Here is a 17,463-nt window from a genome sequence, read left to right on the forward strand (position 1 = left end):
TCTAATTAAAGGCTTGATAGAGTGCTATTATAATAGTCAACAATAATAGTTATGACAACAACTGACTGCTGAAATATTAACCATTGGGTTACAGCATCCTTTGAACAAAAGCCGGGTTTTTCTATCAGCATGATAATATTGGAGATTAAGATGCTTGCCGATATAATTTGTTATAATTTTTTTTCTAATATCAGACCAAAATCGTATATTAATATCGAATCAGGACACCCCTAATGATTATTATAATCTTGAAAAAAAGGGAAATCTCTTTGTGGCTCAATCCAAGCAGGGAATACAAACTGACCTGTTTCTGCAGATGAGCCATTATTCTCAACAACTTCATTATATTTAACATTTTTAATCTCTCAGTGTGAGGCATTGCTGAGGAGTCAATATATTCACCTCAAGCTCATCCAGGTGGAGCATGTCCTACAATTTAATGACGTGATGTGCACACTTCATTCTCTTTAAAAGAAAGTTTGAGATAAGGTGTTGTGAATTGGTACTATTTATATGAATAAACTGAATTGAATAGAATTATTGCTTCAACAGTAAAGTGTTTTAGGTTTGAATGTGAAAAAAAACCCACTTTGTTAAAAAAGCACAATTTTCAGCTTATGATTTGATGTAGTTCAGAAATCCGGGCCAGGTCAGGGAAACACATCAGAACAGGAAGGCTTAGAGGTCCAAGAGTCCGAAGCCTGGTCAGGGATACCGACCCAAATGAACAGGCTGGTTCAAGGTTCCAGGAGTCCAGAGACAGTTCAGGCAGAACGTTCAGAAGGGAACAGGGATGCTCAGTGATGAGAGGCAGATCAGGGTCAAGCAATTAGAAACACTACGGAACGCCAAAAACCCTCTCCACTGGCCCCCGAGAATGAGAACAAGAGCAATAATCTTTCCCCAATGGCTGGGTCTGAGCCATATAAATATCAGCGGGAGCAGGTGGATTAGATGAGCAGTAATGAACAACCAGGCAGAGAAAGACAGGAAAGGAGTGAGTAATTAGGCCAGCCATCAGTGCCAAGATCATGACACCAGCATGTCTTTAAGTTTCTGGATAATGTATTTAATACAGTATTTTCTGGACTATACACCGCCCCCTTTTTCCTATGCTTTGAACCACGAGGCTTAAAAGAAGGTGCAGCTTTTCTGTTGATTTTTCATAACCGTCAGACTACGTAAATCAAAGAACAAGGGGGTAATCCTCATTAAGCACAAACAAATGCTATCGGCAGGCATGACGGAGAACAAATGTTCCAAATTCAAACATTTTGACATTTATTTGCCCCATTAAAGCTGTCGAACCAATGAAGAGACTGTGTGTAACTCTCACAGAACTGAAATAAAGAGCTGGCAAAGCCCCAACAGGCTAACAGAATCTAGCATTCTTCTTTGCCCCTACTCTCTAGGGGTACGTAACGGTATGTAGAGCTCCCCCTGCAGGTTTTTGTGGGAGACACTTTAGTAGATATCAGCAGCTTATAGTCCGATGTGGCTTATACAGTACATTTCCATTTCTTTTTTCTTTTTTTTTTTTACTTAGTGGGTGCGGCTTTTAAGTGAAAGATGAAGGTACTCTAGATGTAACTGCACAATTCATATACACTTGTATATACTTTTAAGTTTGAAAAGTGACTTAAAACACATGATTAAAGTTAATTATGACTATGAGATGGTGCTGAAGATCAACCCACAATTCAGCAAGCTTGCTCAGAATTTAGTTAAAACCCATATCTAACAGACCCTTACCATTCTTCCAAATTAGTTGAAAAGTGGCAGAGGCACAAAAAAATAGAATGATTTAGATTTAGAATGATCATATGCCAGTCCTGATCTCAATCCCATAGCAAATATGAGGGTAGAATATAATGAGAAGCTTGTGAAGATAATATATAAACTGTTTAACCCAAGTGGTATACCTCAAAGACATTCTAATAAATAACAAAGACCTGTGTAAATCTCTGAAAAACATATTTTCCATCACTGTTGAGGTATTTAGCAAAAACGAATTATTTTGTTGATCCGTTTTAACTTACACAAGGAAATTTGGTTTGCTATGGTGACAGTAAAGGAAAAAAAAAGGTTATGTCTCTTTTATGGTCTATGTAAATATCAGGCCTTTAATAACTTGTGTGTTTATTATACTTATTAGTTGTGAAACGTTTTTCTAATGGATTACCCTCTTAAGTGAACAAGCATGCTGATGGAGAGATAGACTTACACCATTCCAGCCAATGACTCAAAGCTATAAATACAGGAGTCGCCCACACAGCCGTCCTCATACACTGTGTCCTTAAAAGACTAATATGGTCTCTTGAGCAGCTGGCACAGCGTGTGAAACACTTCAGGCTAATCTTGCAATGAGGATCTTCAATATAGGTGTCAAATACACATCAACCAGGTGTGGAAGGGAAGAGTTTAAAAAAGAGAAACACAGACAATCCCGTGGGAGTGGGTAATGGCTGAGAACAATTTGTCATCCTTCATGGTGATTAAATTACTGTTCCTTAAAGAGCAATATTGAGGTAATTCACATTATAAACAGGTTGGAATCAGCAGTTACGTTAATGTTTTTATTCTCATGCACACAATTGCTTTATGACCAAAATGTTCCTAGAATAGAAAACTGGGGTAAATTGCAGCAGAAATATTTACATTCAGTGTTTGGGGCATAAATAGCTAGCCAGTAATGGCAAATAGATCTAGGGAGGATATGGATCCACTTTTTGGGTCAAACTATGAAAAAAAGTCCAGTTGGGCGCCTTGGTCTCACATTTAAGTTTCTGTTCAAGGGCACAGCAGAGATCTCCTCTTTAATAATATTTCTAGTTTTCTTACTCTTCAATTGAAGCTACATCAATGCATTCATTTGGATACATATTCATCTAGATTTATTTCAAGCGTCTGCCAAACGTATAATCCAGTATGTATAGGTGTATTTATGTATAGGGTCAAGGCAGTAAACTGGATCACTGTTTGTGGGTCAGTCCAGCCCATTGCCAGTTCTAATCCTAGTTTAGTGGCTTCTGGATTGATAGATCTCATAACATACAGCCAATTAGCAACTTTAATCCATTTCAATGTATTTAACCCCATAAATCTCACTACCCTTCTTAAAATCTAGACAGGATACATTTTTTGCCTTCTTTTGGTTTGAATAAGATGTCTATTGCAAATGATTTACCCATCCATCCATCCATCCATCCATCCATCCATCCATCCATCCATTATTCTGCCGCTTATCCGGGGTCGGGTCGTGGGGGTAGCAGCTTCAGGAGGGAGGCCCAGACGTCCCGCTCCCCAGCCACTAAAGCCAGCTCCTTTGGGGAAATCTCAAGGCGCTCCCAGGCCAGCCGAGAAACATAGTCCCTCCAGCGTGTCCTGGGCCTCCTCCCGGTGGGACGTGCCTGGAACACCTCACCAGGGAGAAGTCCAGGAGGCATCCTAACAAGATGCCCAAGCAACCTTCACTGGCTCCTCTCAACATGGAGGAACAGCGGCTCTACTCTGAGTCCTCACCCTACACACCATCTTCCAGGGAGAGCCCACTCACTCTACGGAGAAAACTAAATTTGGTCACTTGTTCTTTCGGTTATGACCCAAAGCTGATGACTATAAATGAGGGTAGGAATGTAGATTGACCGGTAAAGCGAGAGCTTTGCCTTTTGGCTCAGATCTCTCTTCACCACAACAGAACGGTACAGCACCCACTTCACAGCATCCATCTATCAACCTCACACCCAGTCCACCAGCGGCCATCTGCCGGTGGACTGGACCACCACATGGTAAACTGGGCCCGCACCCAGAGGGTCACAAAACAAGCCCTCCAATAGAGCCCCCCAAAGAGCATAGGGCTGTGGCCCCCTAGGACAGCACTCCAGGCCCGGGCCCCCAGACACAGAACAAGGGCCGCACAAGCGCCACAAGCCCGTCTATTCTAATATCTACCTTTTAAAGCTAAGAGGGAAAGAAGCTTAGAGTATTATCTAATCTGATTAAAAATCTCACCATCATCAAGAGTTTATATATATTTTTATATATTATTATATAGTTTATATATATTATAATATAATATAATATAATATATATTTTATATATTATATATTTGTATATTATTATATTATGTATATTTATTTGAGGATAAAGCTTAAGAGAGAAAAGAGAGCAGATTTCCCTTTAATTTGTTACCGTCCAACCCCAAACCACCACTAAGGAAGGAAATGGGTGGCTTACTCTGGTCTCGGCTTGTTAGCTCACTTAAAGGACTGAGCTGGACTTCTGTTAATTCTCCTTCCACAGTCTCATTTCTCAGAGTAGCTGCTGGTAGATTCTAGCACCGTTAGTTCAGTTAGTCTTTATTTATTGGCTGCTGAACCAGTTTGGATTTGGAATTGGGTGATTTAAAGAACATATTAAGAATAAACTCTCACAGAAATGTTACACCAATTCACAAAAACATAGCATTGCATATGCTATGGTCTTTAACTTTCCCCTAAAGCATAACCAAAAGGCATCCTTTAAATTACCCTGCACTTATCCATTTGTTATTATGCTTTGGAAGGTTAGTATCTTTACACATTTTAGAGATTATCGATATTCTGTTAAAACATGGCTCTGAAAGGTTTGGTGAGGTTAGATAAAGACGGAGGCAGCTGATGTATTGGAGACTTATTGGTGGAAATGGCAAGAGCAGTACAAATCCAGAGTGAACAGGTTCAGGAATCAGACAGAGGACTGCAACGCAAACCAGCATTACTGGGTTAGCGAGTCAACTTCAGGTTTTACCCTGACTTTACAGTACCACGAAGATGGATCCATTCATAGCGAGGCTAGTCACAATGGTAACGTACTCTGACCGGCAAACCTGCTCAATGACAGGATTTCAGGATTGATCTGAAACCTAAAAAAACGCTAAACCCCTCAGCCAATCAACTGTTCGTGAAACATGCTCTTTCATTGAAGACCTGATTTAATTCAGAGCAAAAAGAACAAAGCAAAATAACAATAAAGGAGCTTGAAAATCAAAAAGTGGTTAAAAATAAACATAGGCTATTCTTAACTAGCTAATTGTATAGTTTGCAATTTATTAATTTATTTTAGTTTTTCTTCCTTTTTGACATACAAACCTTTAACTATTCTGTATTTGTTTCCCCCCATATAATGTCTTTATTACAACCCTGGCATTCACTTGTTTCTTGTACAATTGGTAAATAAAGCTAAATTTATAAGATTTAAAATTAAAATCAGAGCACAGTCCTTATACACCCCTGGCATGAAAATGTGAGCGATACAGGTTCTTCCAGCATCTATATACCAGATCTTTGAACCGTGTGTTGGCAGAGCGGCCCTCACTGTATCACAAACTTTGTGGTTATATGATATTATGCCACAGGCAGCTTCATGTACACTGTCTGGGATGCTCTGAACAAATACAGTGTTCAGTGCACTGATGCAGCTGATGAGAAGGGTAGATTTTACATTGAGACTAAACCAATGAGGAATTAATGGTAAACTGACAAGTAAAAAAAAACAAAACAGCAGCAAGAAGTCTTTAATATTTCTGTGAAATGGAGCATTTAACATTTAGAAAAAAAAGTCTCTAAACTAAATATTTATTTAACAAAGTAATATTTTTATAAATGAATGAATGACATAGTGAAAAAAATAACCCCTTATTTTTCGTCTTAAACACGCTAAATAACCATAAATATTTCTCCTAATAATATCCTAATAATAATATCTATCTATCTATCTATCTATCTATCTATCTATCTATCTATCTATCTATCTATCTATCTATCTATCTATCTATCTATCTATCTATCTATCTATCTACATAATATTTTTATATTTTTATATATTTTTATATTTTTATATATATATATATATATATATATATATATATATATATATATATATATATATATATATATATATATATATATATATATATATATATATATATATATATATATATATATATATATATATATATATATATAGATATAGATATAGATATATATGGGTGCTGTTTGTAAAGTTTGTAAACAAAATCCTTTTCAGTTTATATATATATATATATATGTATATATAAGACTGAAAAGGATTTTGTTGCTACTGATTGTGTCAATTTAAATCCTAATTTCAATATCTACAAAGAAAGAGGGTCTGTCATCTGTCATAAAATATTTTTCTGCACATAACAGAACAAAAGAATACACTCTCTGTTGAAGAAATAACAAAAAAAATCTAGAAAAACTTAAATATCTAAAAAAAATAAATGGAGATGTTCAATACAGTATTACTGTCTGATAATATATAAATCAATATGATCTAAATTACATTAAAACATTATTGCCTCTTATTTTCTCTTCATGCAGTGAGATTATGTAGATTAGTAGCTAAGCTAAAAGAATTGTTTTAGAATTATTTTCAGAAGTTTTTTGTGGGCGATTATGTTTTAAACAAGCAGAGCACAGGACAAAGAGTTTCTACAGCAAGCAGCAGCTGTCACAAATAAGACAGATTTAAAGCACTACTAACGAAGAAACATGACAAAATAATAAAACATCATGAAAAAAATAACAAACTTAAAACAAACAAACAAACAAAAAATCTTACAATCTAGAAAAATCTTAAGCTTTGCTTGAAAATGTCCCGTCACATATTAATATAACTTGACATGACAGCTGTTCTGCTTTAAGGCTAAACTTTTCTTTCAAATAGATCACAGTTTTTTTAAAGGATAAATCAGAGCTCAGCAGCCAAATCAACACAACGTATGGACCGTATCGCTCAGCAGGGCCTCATAGGGTGGAAGTGACAAATTAGAGGAAGGATTTGGTTCAGTTCAGGCCGAAGCATCGACTTTCACTGTAACATCCAGCTGGACAGTGAGCAGATCAGCCTGAATCTCTGACACACAGCCACGGAAAACAAACACAAACCTTAGAGAAGTCACTCCACTGAGATCCAGGTCTCACGTCCAACGCTAAACACTCCGTCGCTCCTTCATGTTCTGACATCTGCCCCGCATCTGAGACGGATGGACCCCCATACCCTTTGACACGACCACTAATGCTCACACATGTACTCTAGAATAACATCCCGGCCAGCGGTCCTTACCCTGAGGCCAGTGACAGAGCTTTACTGTGTTAAACGGACAGCCAGGGACGCTTGTGATGAAAAGTCACAAGTGTTGAGTGCTTTTGTGTGTTTGTATGGGGGTGTGTGCATGTGTGTGTGTGTGTAGGGGCGAGGTTAGACCAGACCACGGGAGCTAAACTATTTGGCCTTTGGGTAACACTGCTTTCATGGAGGCAGTAAAATCAAAGAAGAGTCGCTTGTCAGGTTCAAGGTGGCAGAAAGTTAACGCCCCCGGATTACGATTGACCTTTAATCCCTACGGGTCAAAAACAGCCCCACACTCAGAGGGGATTATACTCATAACAGGTAGAGTTTTTTTTGTCTAGGTTTGCCTCAATTAAATAAATGTTTATGGAAATGTATCTGAAGACACATTTGACAGGCCAAAGAATTTAAATAAAAATCAAATTTGGCAGAAATCTAACATCAACATATCACAACTCAGAGGTTAAGCCCCTCTAATTTCATTTATTTATTTATTTGTTCTTCATTTTCATGCTCAAATTCATCTATCTTTGGTATATATGATAGAGAATGCAAATTTCTGGCTTTTTTTTTTCTCCAAATGATAAAAATAGAGTGATTTAAGCTTTAATGATCTTTAATCTTAGATTGAATTAATTTAATTAAATGGCACCAAAAAAAAAAAAACTAATAGGACGGATAATAAAGAGCTAAAATCTTATCACGATATTGGATTATATCATCATGATAATTATGCAAATTAGAATTTAAAAATGACATTACATCTGTGCAGTGTTTCTCAGCTGCCTCTGTGTCTGTTTACCACAGCAATCATGGCCCTACAAGCACTGATAATAAACACAAATAGATTTGGTTCCTCAGGACACCAGTTACATAAAAATGTATGATCTATATCACTAAATGTCTTAAAGTAACCGCATTTATTTAATGTTTTTCAAATGATCAATGGCTCAGTGGAAAAAAAAGAAAGAAAAAGGAAAATACTGAGAGTTTTTATTCATCATTGATTCAAATTTATTTATCATAATAAATCAAAATTCTTATCATAACAAAAATGTATCACGATAAAAATAAAAAATACAATAAAGGCCCACCCCTAATTAAGACTTTTGCTATTAAATTTTTTTTATATAATAATCCTTATTTTTTACAATCCCAAAAGCAAAATAAAAGACATGCAGGCCTTTTTATCGTGTGCCAAAACTAATAAAATGCTTCATTTATTTTGTACTCTGCATTGTCCTTAAAAGCAAAACAAAAAGAAACAAAATAAAAAAAGACATTTAGATTTTATTTATAGTACACACTGGACCTGCTGCAGTCCAACTCAGCTTTTTTTTTAAATAAGCCAAGGATTGTAAACTGCAAATGACGTCAACCCATCACGTTAAAATAAGCTAAAAACAAAAAACTAACTGAGAAAAAATGTATATAAAGAAAAGGGAAACTCCAAACTGATTAAATTTTTTATGATAAATGTCACTTTAGTACTTAAAATCCTACTAAGTTATAAGTTGAAGTCCAGTTCATGAACTATTTAAAACTGCATCTCTAGAGATATCTTACAATTTAACAGAGCAAAAAAAGCATTATATAAATACTTTCCTTGTGGAAATAATTACAACTGGTATAACTTACAGTATTTATGACAGAAATATGTTGAATGTTTTCTCTAGTTTTGTGAAAACTGTGGCACCATTCAGCCTTGTTAAGCAGCTGCAAATGCCTTTAGGTGGTGGGGGGTTAGGCGTGGGTTAGGTGGGTGTGCTGGTGGAGGCAGGAGTTCCTGTTTCACAACTAAAGCTGAATGTGGATTCAAAGCCTGGAAGTCTTTAAAGAAACGTTGCAGGTTTTCTTTGGCGTCTCGTTGCATTTCTTCTCTCTTTGACCAGCATGTTTATCTCTTTCATGAAATGCTGGTGTTTGCCTGACTTTTTAAATTTGTGTTGCTCTTAAATGTCTTTAATAAAAAGTCCAATCCATTCTAATCGTTAAAGGTTTAATAACAGGAGCAAAATCATCATCAAAATAGAATCAAATACTCAAAATACCATTTAAAGACTATTTTTTTATTTTTTTTTTATATCATGACTAAGACTTGTTTCCTCGTTACGTTTTCAACAAACCTTTGCTTCCATGATGAACAAAAAACACACAAGAAGGTATAGGAGCACATTCCTGCACAACCTGAAAGTGCTGCCTCTAATGGGTTCTCACAGGATAAGTATGTCTAGACCGTTATTTAATACTGAATCCACATGGAAAGCAATGATTTACTTTGTTTCACATCTTATAAAGGTTGAGATGAGTACTTTGATTTTAAACTTACAATTAAAAATTTAGAAAATATGAAGAGATGCTTTTCTGTCCTTCAACTACTAAAGTAAACCTTATGATAATCAAATCATTAAGAAAAACAACAAACATTGTAATGAAAGTATTAATAGAAAGCAGACTGTTGTGCTAACAAAAATGAAGTGATCAGCAGCTTAATTAAAAAACATTGAAAGATAACTAGTTAGACTCATTTAGGATTTTTTTTTGCTTGAATAATTTTTTATTATGTTATTAAATATAAATTTGTTTGTGATTGTTTTTCTTTTTTCGAAACATCAAATACAGAAGAACATAAAACACATTTTTGCACAGGGGGTATGATAGGGAATTGACATTCTCTTGGAATTGTTAAAACAAATGCAAAAAAAAAAATTATTGTTTGAGTCAGAATCATGATCCATTAAATTTTAATATCAATTTAATGCTAATATTCATGGATACATTTTGCTTTTCTTGAATCCAATAAACTATTGAGTATTAATTGTCGCAATCCCCCCTAAAGGGAACCTAAGGATTAACTGCTCATTAAGCAAAAGTTTATTTCTGAAAGGTGAAGGATGGTATTTTTATGGTAAATAAGAGTTTACTTACTACCACTTTATTTTGAAAAACACACAATCGAAATAACTAAGTTACTTTTATTTTAACACAAGAAGATACATTTTTTTGTAGAAGACAGTGATCCAGATTATTTCCTCCTTTTGTTATTTAGCTAAAATTTAAATCAACCATTTTGCTTCTCTAAAAGGAGTTCAGCCTTTAAAACCTTTAGAACCACAGACAGAAAAAAGCAGCTCAGATCACACATTTATTTTCTGGGTTTTTATGATCCCACTAGATGGCGCCAGAGAGCAGTCCCCAATAGAACAGCAGGTAGGCCTCAGCCCGCCTTAGGAGGGCACTCTGCTCTTTCATAAAGGTTCAATGGACTCATGCAGTCTCTAGAACAGAAAGTTAAAGTGTTTACATTTGCAGGCGGTGTTTTGAATTGAGTGACTCATAGAGAAAATCTATTAGGTGACGTGCAAGTATTCATGAAAGGGAAAAAAATGGGTTTGAGACTTGTCCTCTAAGTGCTTATGTAGACTCTACACAAATACAATATTTATAATGGTAAACACAGATAAGAAATTACATTAGTCAAAGAGCAAGACCATAACGAGGTATAAACAAGTCGTGACATCCCTGAGCCTTGATTTAACTTTTTAAGAAACGAGACACTGACTGCAAACTTAACACATATTCCCCATCAAGCCATGAGACCCTCAGCCAGGGCAGAGCATGGGCGGAAAGAGGGCTCAGCTTCCCTCGTTCTACATTTGGCACATTTGCAAAGGGGGCGGCCTATAATTTACGGCACCGTAGCGGAGGGTGAGGTATCTTGGCCCCGGGGACATGGGATCTGGCCCCTCATGATGCCCACCAGGTCAAAGTCGTCATTTTGATTCACGCCATGTCTTATATGACACTAAAACGGTCAGATTTATGCTCAAGGCAAGTTGAAGGGCATTAGGAGTAACATCAGAAGATAAATCTCAGGCATTTCAGTGTCAGATAAAACAGAAACATCACATCTCATGTAAAATAAGATTTTTTTTTATGATTTGCACACAAAACACTAAAACCAGTGATGTTTTCTAAATTCGGGAGGTGCATATTTAACGATTGTACCTCAGGTTTCTACTTTTAAAGAAGGTGCGCCATGAGGTCACAGCAAAACGTTAAGGTCAGAGGAGGAAATTTCGACTGGACAGCTGCCTTCTAATCAGGAAAATATTTCAAGGCATTCCACCAAAGATATCCCTGAGCAGGAAAACAGAGATTAGTCGTATACGTCCTGCTGACACGGCGCCCATGGGAGATTTTCTGACCCACACCTGTTTTAAACACCAGCTGGGAAATAATGCATATTTCTCACCACAAGTTTGTATTAAAATGAAACTTTTTTTCATGCACTTGACAAAAACGACATTGGGTGCTTAGATTATATTTTGTGGGAAAGTCTCACTTGATGAGCTTTGGTGGTGAGTATTTTTTTCCGTCATTGAACCACAAAGGTAAATTGATTTCATTAGTTTATTAGTTATTTTTTGTGATAGATCAACATAAACTAGATATAAAAGTGAAGCTGAACTAAAATGAAGGTTTCTTTTCTTTGCCAAATGCAACTCTAAACTCTGTGTATTTTTGTATTAATTATTCTCAGCACTTACAGCCACAATTCCTTTGCAGATTTCTGATTCAATCTAGGTCCTCACTTTGCTTGGGTCCAACCAGCTGCCTCTGGTGAAAACTGCATTATGCTGCCACCACCATGTTTCACCTTGGGGGTGGTGTGTTCAGTATGATGTGTAGTGTTAGTTTTCAGAGCATTTTATATGTTTAACTTTGGCTGGAGCACGTTCTTCCATGTTTGCTACATCACCTGTGCTTTTATTTTAGCAGCTGTTTTCCGTAGATTACACAGCTATACATTTTCAAAGGTCATAACTAAATCTTTTTTTCACCAAAACAACAGTTTCTTTCAAAGATAATACATCCAAATAACATCTGGACTAGAGAATAATAAATAAATTTTACTGAACATAATAGGTAGTGTTAGGATATTATTATTGAAGATGTGTGAGTTTATTACATCTTGGAATTGGCTGCCTGTTGCGTGTCAGAACTGATGTTTTAATCTAATTAGGTCAGTTCCTCTATCTGGATATACAGTATTATCCTTCTGCACATAGTAAAGATTTGGAAATGGAATGAGAGCGGTTTCCTTCAGCAAAAAACGAAGTGTAATATTTTGATAAGACTGGAGCCTTAAATTGGTGAGAGGGAGCAAGAGCGCCTTTTACTGGTTAGGAGGGGTTAAACTTGTAAAAATAACATTTAAATAAAAATCCTCCCACCACTTTATTCATTTCTATAAGATGAACTGAATGGAGTTCTGTCTGTAGCTCACAGCTTGGGATTTTTTCCTTCTTTTTTATCCATTCCTGATTTAAACTGTCTGCTGTTTTCCTTAATCTCATGATGTGTTTTGTGTTTTACAACAAACCTCTACAGCTTTCATAGCACATATAATTTACACTGAGATTAAAATGCATACAGCTAAATCACTACTGGCTTCCAAAGGCAATTAGTTCCCCTCTTTGCTTAAGGTATCTTAAAGAATAGGGAGATTTATTTTTCTATCGTTGGAATGCAAGAACAGTTAAAGAGCCCATGGAGTGTGGACACTTTTAAAAGCTTGGTGGAATATAGGGGTTAAAAAGAGAGTATCTCATATTGTCGCTAAAACCATTTAACCGGTTTAACAGTTTATCAACACTCGTCCCTCCTTTCTGGCCTATCATATGTTTTGCAGTTGGTTTTAATGTAAGCACATGAGCTAAGAAAAGCCCCCGGGTTACCTGGGATCTGCTGACGCTGAGTGTCAAACTGGGTGCTGAGAGCTGGGCCCCCAGAGACTCCACCCAGATCAGAGAGAGACATCACAGATGTATGTGACTTTGAATTACAAAGGTGTTGACCTATGGTAATAATAATGACAGCAATGACAAATCCAGCCGGAACTAGACGTGTTTTCAGCTTTAAAAAATCCGGTCCGGGGTAATTCAAAAGAAATTCATGGGAGGAGGGAATTCAAATGCCAGATCTGTCACAAGACTCAGAGGTGAAGTAAGATGAGAAGCCGGGGTGGTTGTGTTGGCTTTGACAACTGAGGCCGACCAACCCGTTTTGCCTCCTGCTCTGAAAACGATATTTATAGCTGCTGCACGGGTTTGGATGACACATTTTTCTCTCTTTTCCTTTTATTCTACTGACGGCTGCTGTGCAGGGACACCTTCAAAGTGTAAATGTTTTCTTTAAATCCTTAGAAAGATACAGTACAAGTCCTGATTTCCAGAGGCATTGGTTTAAAGTTTGCTAAAGAGCATCAGCAGACCAAAGAGCATCTGAGGGAAGTCTTCCCGCGTCGTGGTCAGCAACATCTGAGCTATATCGGTGCACAAGGTGACGTAGCAATTATTGCCACAACCCCTCCTTCAGCCCAGCCTCTATTCCTTCTTTCATTTGAACTTAGCCTCTCTCTCTCTCTGCTCTTACCTCACTCTCATTCTGCTTGAAGCAGGCACTGCTTTTCACCATCTGTCACTACTGTCAGGCTCACAAATACCAACCACACCCAAAAGGAGGGTCTTGCTCAGTGACTTACCGACCAATCGAAGCTCAGCTGTGCTCCAGCCTCCCATCATTCTCACCAAGTTGCCCTTTGAGAGGAATTTCTACCTTTTTACAAATGCTTTTGGTTTTCTAACTCTGTTTAAGAAAATCAAATTAAAGTGAATTGCAAAAGAAAATGTAAACCTGCCTGGCGAACACAGTTAACAATGTTTTCTATTTCAATGGAAGAAACTTTGTAGGTTCAATAAATTTAATTGGTGCTGTAAAAATGGGTTTTTACCGCCTCCATGTGTGCATAGACATGGCTAACATTTCCATCATAGATTTAACAGTTGCTAAATGGTAAAAGCAAAATATGTTGCAGCAGTAGATTACTTTGCTGTCCAAAATATTGTGTTAATATTATGGATTTAGATAAAGGAAGTTGCATTGTCTGTTTAGTTTAGCACTGCATCTAACAAGGCAACTGCTTTATTTTAGTTAAAGGAATAGTGGGGGATGTTCTTTTTTCCAAGTGGATCATCAAAATGAGTGGTACTCCTAACTGTTAATCGTTCTGGTGATGTGTTTACTTAATGCTGCTCTCGTCCTCATTTTCACTAACTGGTTGTGAGTCTCACATAGTGAAAAAAATTGCAAACCATCTTTTGGAAAGCTTGTATGAGCAATGCAAACAGCAACTTTTAAACAGAGCGTGCCTGAGGAGAAATGGCCTCGTGCATGCTCTCGCACGCATTTAATAGGCATTCTCTCTTGGGAGCGGTCACAGGGTAGTGCAAGTGTTAAAAGTTTGCCCTCCCTCTGCCTTACCACCTCTGGCAGCAGGTTGCTGTTTACATTTTCTGAATTTTATTTTCAGGTCAGAACACCGGAAAAGGGCACCAAACCACGCAGAACAGTGTAGCTGTTATTTATGAGCTAAAGTTTAATTTTTAATCTATAGATTTACTAAAAATGCCAGTGAGAAAAACATTGATAAAAAGTAAAATGCAGTTATTATTAGAAATGTATATAAATATATATAAATATATATGAATATATAAACTTTCTGCCATTCCCAGTCTTTGAATTTTGAACTAAATGTTTATCACAAATAAAACTTGGCATCCCCTTCCAAACTAATTATCCTGTCTTTCTTTGTTTGAAGCAACTTAGAAATTTTGTTAAATTTATTAGAAAGAAAAATTTCAGAAAATTATTATTGGGTAGGAATACATTTTGGCCTAAATATTTTTTTTCTATTTTCTGTCAAATCTAAGATTTGTTCCTGCAGTATAACATATAATCATTTTTAATCATTAAGTAAGTAAACCTTTTTATAAATAGCACCTTTTGGGATTTATAATCAAAAACTACTTGACAAGAACCAACAATGCTCTAAAAAAATTTATTAAAAGTTTGATTTAAACTACCGTATATGTTTTTAATTAGGTTTAGATTCTGAGAAAGGATATTCAACAGATGGTGTCCTTTTGTTCTCATTTTACTATGGTTAACCACCTGTCAACTCAGTGACCATCAAGGGATTAACAAAGCTCTCTGACATAACCCAATGTCTGTCCAATAAGAAATCTTCCAGGAAGCGAAAAAAAAAAAAAATGATTAAATTAAAGCATCTAGAACGGAGGCATGGCTTTAAAACATCTTAATTATTCCAGAAGCTTATATACATATATAAAGATGCAAAATTGCAATGCAATTAACATGAATAATATTTTCCAGAGGAGGACAAGACAGTCATCTACAAACTCAGAAAAACAAAAATATCTACAGGGTTTCTAAAAATAAAGTAAATAAAAAAAAAAACTGATTTAAAAGCTAAATAAATTACTATATGATTGCTGCATGAATAATATTGCTGATATAATGATTAGCATTTTCTGACATTTTCAAATTAGTGTCAGTAGCTTACTAAATTATCAGAAATTATAATATGTTAGAAAAGAAAAATAAGCAATTAAATAAATAATACTAAATGCTTATCTCCCTATATGAATAGATTTCCCTTTGTTAATATGTGCAAATATTCACTACAAGCAAGATGTCACATAAGATGCATTTCATGCAAAAACTAAATTTTTTTTTTCATTGATGAAAATTGATTGGTATGGTTGTCTCAGATGTTGTTGAAGAGACAACCCACAGCAGTTTGGATGTTAGGCTGTTTCAGGGATCAGCACAAGGAAAAAACATTAGGGAGGGAATGGTCAGCCCTGGACACATCAACACATGGTGGACAAGGAACAAAAGTGAAAAGCAGAGGCATGGTAACCATATGGCTCAACTTGTCTTATTCCAGGGAGCTGCTGGCATCGCATGCCGCTCAAATAACAATTATATTAAATGAGCCCAAACAGCAAGGGCCAGGGAACTTCACAACTTTTCCAACAGCTGCTCGGTAGATGGTCTCAAATTCTCAATGCATGAAAAATAAATAAAAAAAAACAGCACAGAGGAAGGAGAAATCCCTTTGAGAGCCAGTGAGCAGAATGGGTTGGATATGCCCTGTGTGATCACTACCAGGGGATTCTCTTGGAGGATAGTCACTGAATCATTACACATGCCTAAAATGTATGCTATAAAACAAGGATTAACTGGCTTTGTTTTCTTTTAACTTCTTTAACTTGCAGGATCTCAAAGCTACACTGTTGGACGTTTTTTTTCCCCACGTGATATCCAACGAGGATAAATAGATCGTCCGGCTTTATTTCATATGAATCCTATTCCATAAAAAAAAAAAAAAGATTTCTTAGTAAGAAACCAGGAAGTTTTTCCTTCAGATGATTGCCCAAGGAGAGGAAGCTGCATTTCTCCTCCCTAACTTCCTGATGACAGTCAATGACAGCTGTCCCTGAGCTTTACCAGACCCCCACACAAACATACGCCTGCAATTTTCATTTTTCACAGTGCTTTGAAATCTGTCATGCCAGACGTTACATCTGAAACTATTTGATCCGGAGACACAAAACATACAATTAAGAATCTACCACGCATATCACCATCAGCAGGGTGCAAAGGAAGTGACCTGTGATGTCTCCTCCAAGCTCCCCGTGGAGCAATCGATTATCCGGGATTTGATTTGACAGGAAACTCTGGAATGGAGTCTAACCTGGTGATGACTAACAAATAGGCCTTCAGGTCCTCCTCCATCAACACACTGGATATTTTAGGGGCTCCATTAGCGTGCCTGATTTCTAATCTCTTCCTTAACCTATCACGCATGTCTGCCTTGCTCTGGAGATATCTCCTGTTTGTTCATCCCTATCTACATTATGCTGTTACTTTGAGTGATTCACTTTGTTTTCCTCCTCCACCCACGTGGGCATCTCTTCGCCATCCATGCCTGACACCAGACGATAACTTTGCCAGAGGCTCTGATAGCAGAAGCCAGGAATAGCAAGTCACTGGATCATTGTTTCTGCCATGACATAGCACAGGAAATGAAAACTTCACGTTAAGAAATTTATCTTATTTGCCCTGGGAGGCCAATGAGGACGTTTTTTTAGCTACTGTCACACTGTTTCCTATCTCCCTGCTGAAATTTCTAAATTACGTTTTACATAAAATTTAACAGAAGTTTGCATACGTGGTAAAAAAGTGATATAGAAACACAAAAAAGTATGATTAATCTCTCCCTGTTACAGGGATATGTACCATGTTAACGATCGGCTCTGTGTATGCACCTTGAAGCTCTATCTCTCCTGTTCTTTTCCCTGAAAAGAGATCACTTGGGACAAACTCTTTAAATAACATTTCATAACTTATATGTATTAAATAACCAGGGGACATGACAACAGATTCTGATAGAAACTG

At 36.6% G+C, this 17,463-nt stretch overlaps 1 protein-coding gene across 3 annotated transcripts in view; it reads right to left on the bottom strand.

The window, feature by feature from the left end:
* rbm20 (RNA binding motif protein 20) overlaps positions 1–17,463 on the bottom strand; it is a 62,559-nt gene that overhangs the window by 27,519 nt on the left and 17,577 nt on the right. The window contains exon 1 of one of the 3 annotated variants that reach the window (XM_038291207.1): positions 6,951–7,199. The exons of the other annotated variants lie outside the window; for them this stretch is intronic. The gene's annotated coding sequence lies outside the window, so the exon portion shown is untranslated. Of the gene's footprint in view, positions 1–6,950; positions 7,200–17,463 lie in introns of those variants that run through there. 3 annotated transcript variants of the gene reach the window in all.

This window comes from Cyprinodon tularosa, unplaced genomic scaffold, assembly GCF_016077235.1.
Source record: "Cyprinodon tularosa strain WSP-4 unplaced genomic scaffold, ASM1607723v1 ctg108, whole genome shotgun sequence".
NCBI classification, from domain to species: domain Eukaryota; kingdom Metazoa; phylum Chordata; class Actinopteri; order Cyprinodontiformes; family Cyprinodontidae; genus Cyprinodon; species Cyprinodon tularosa.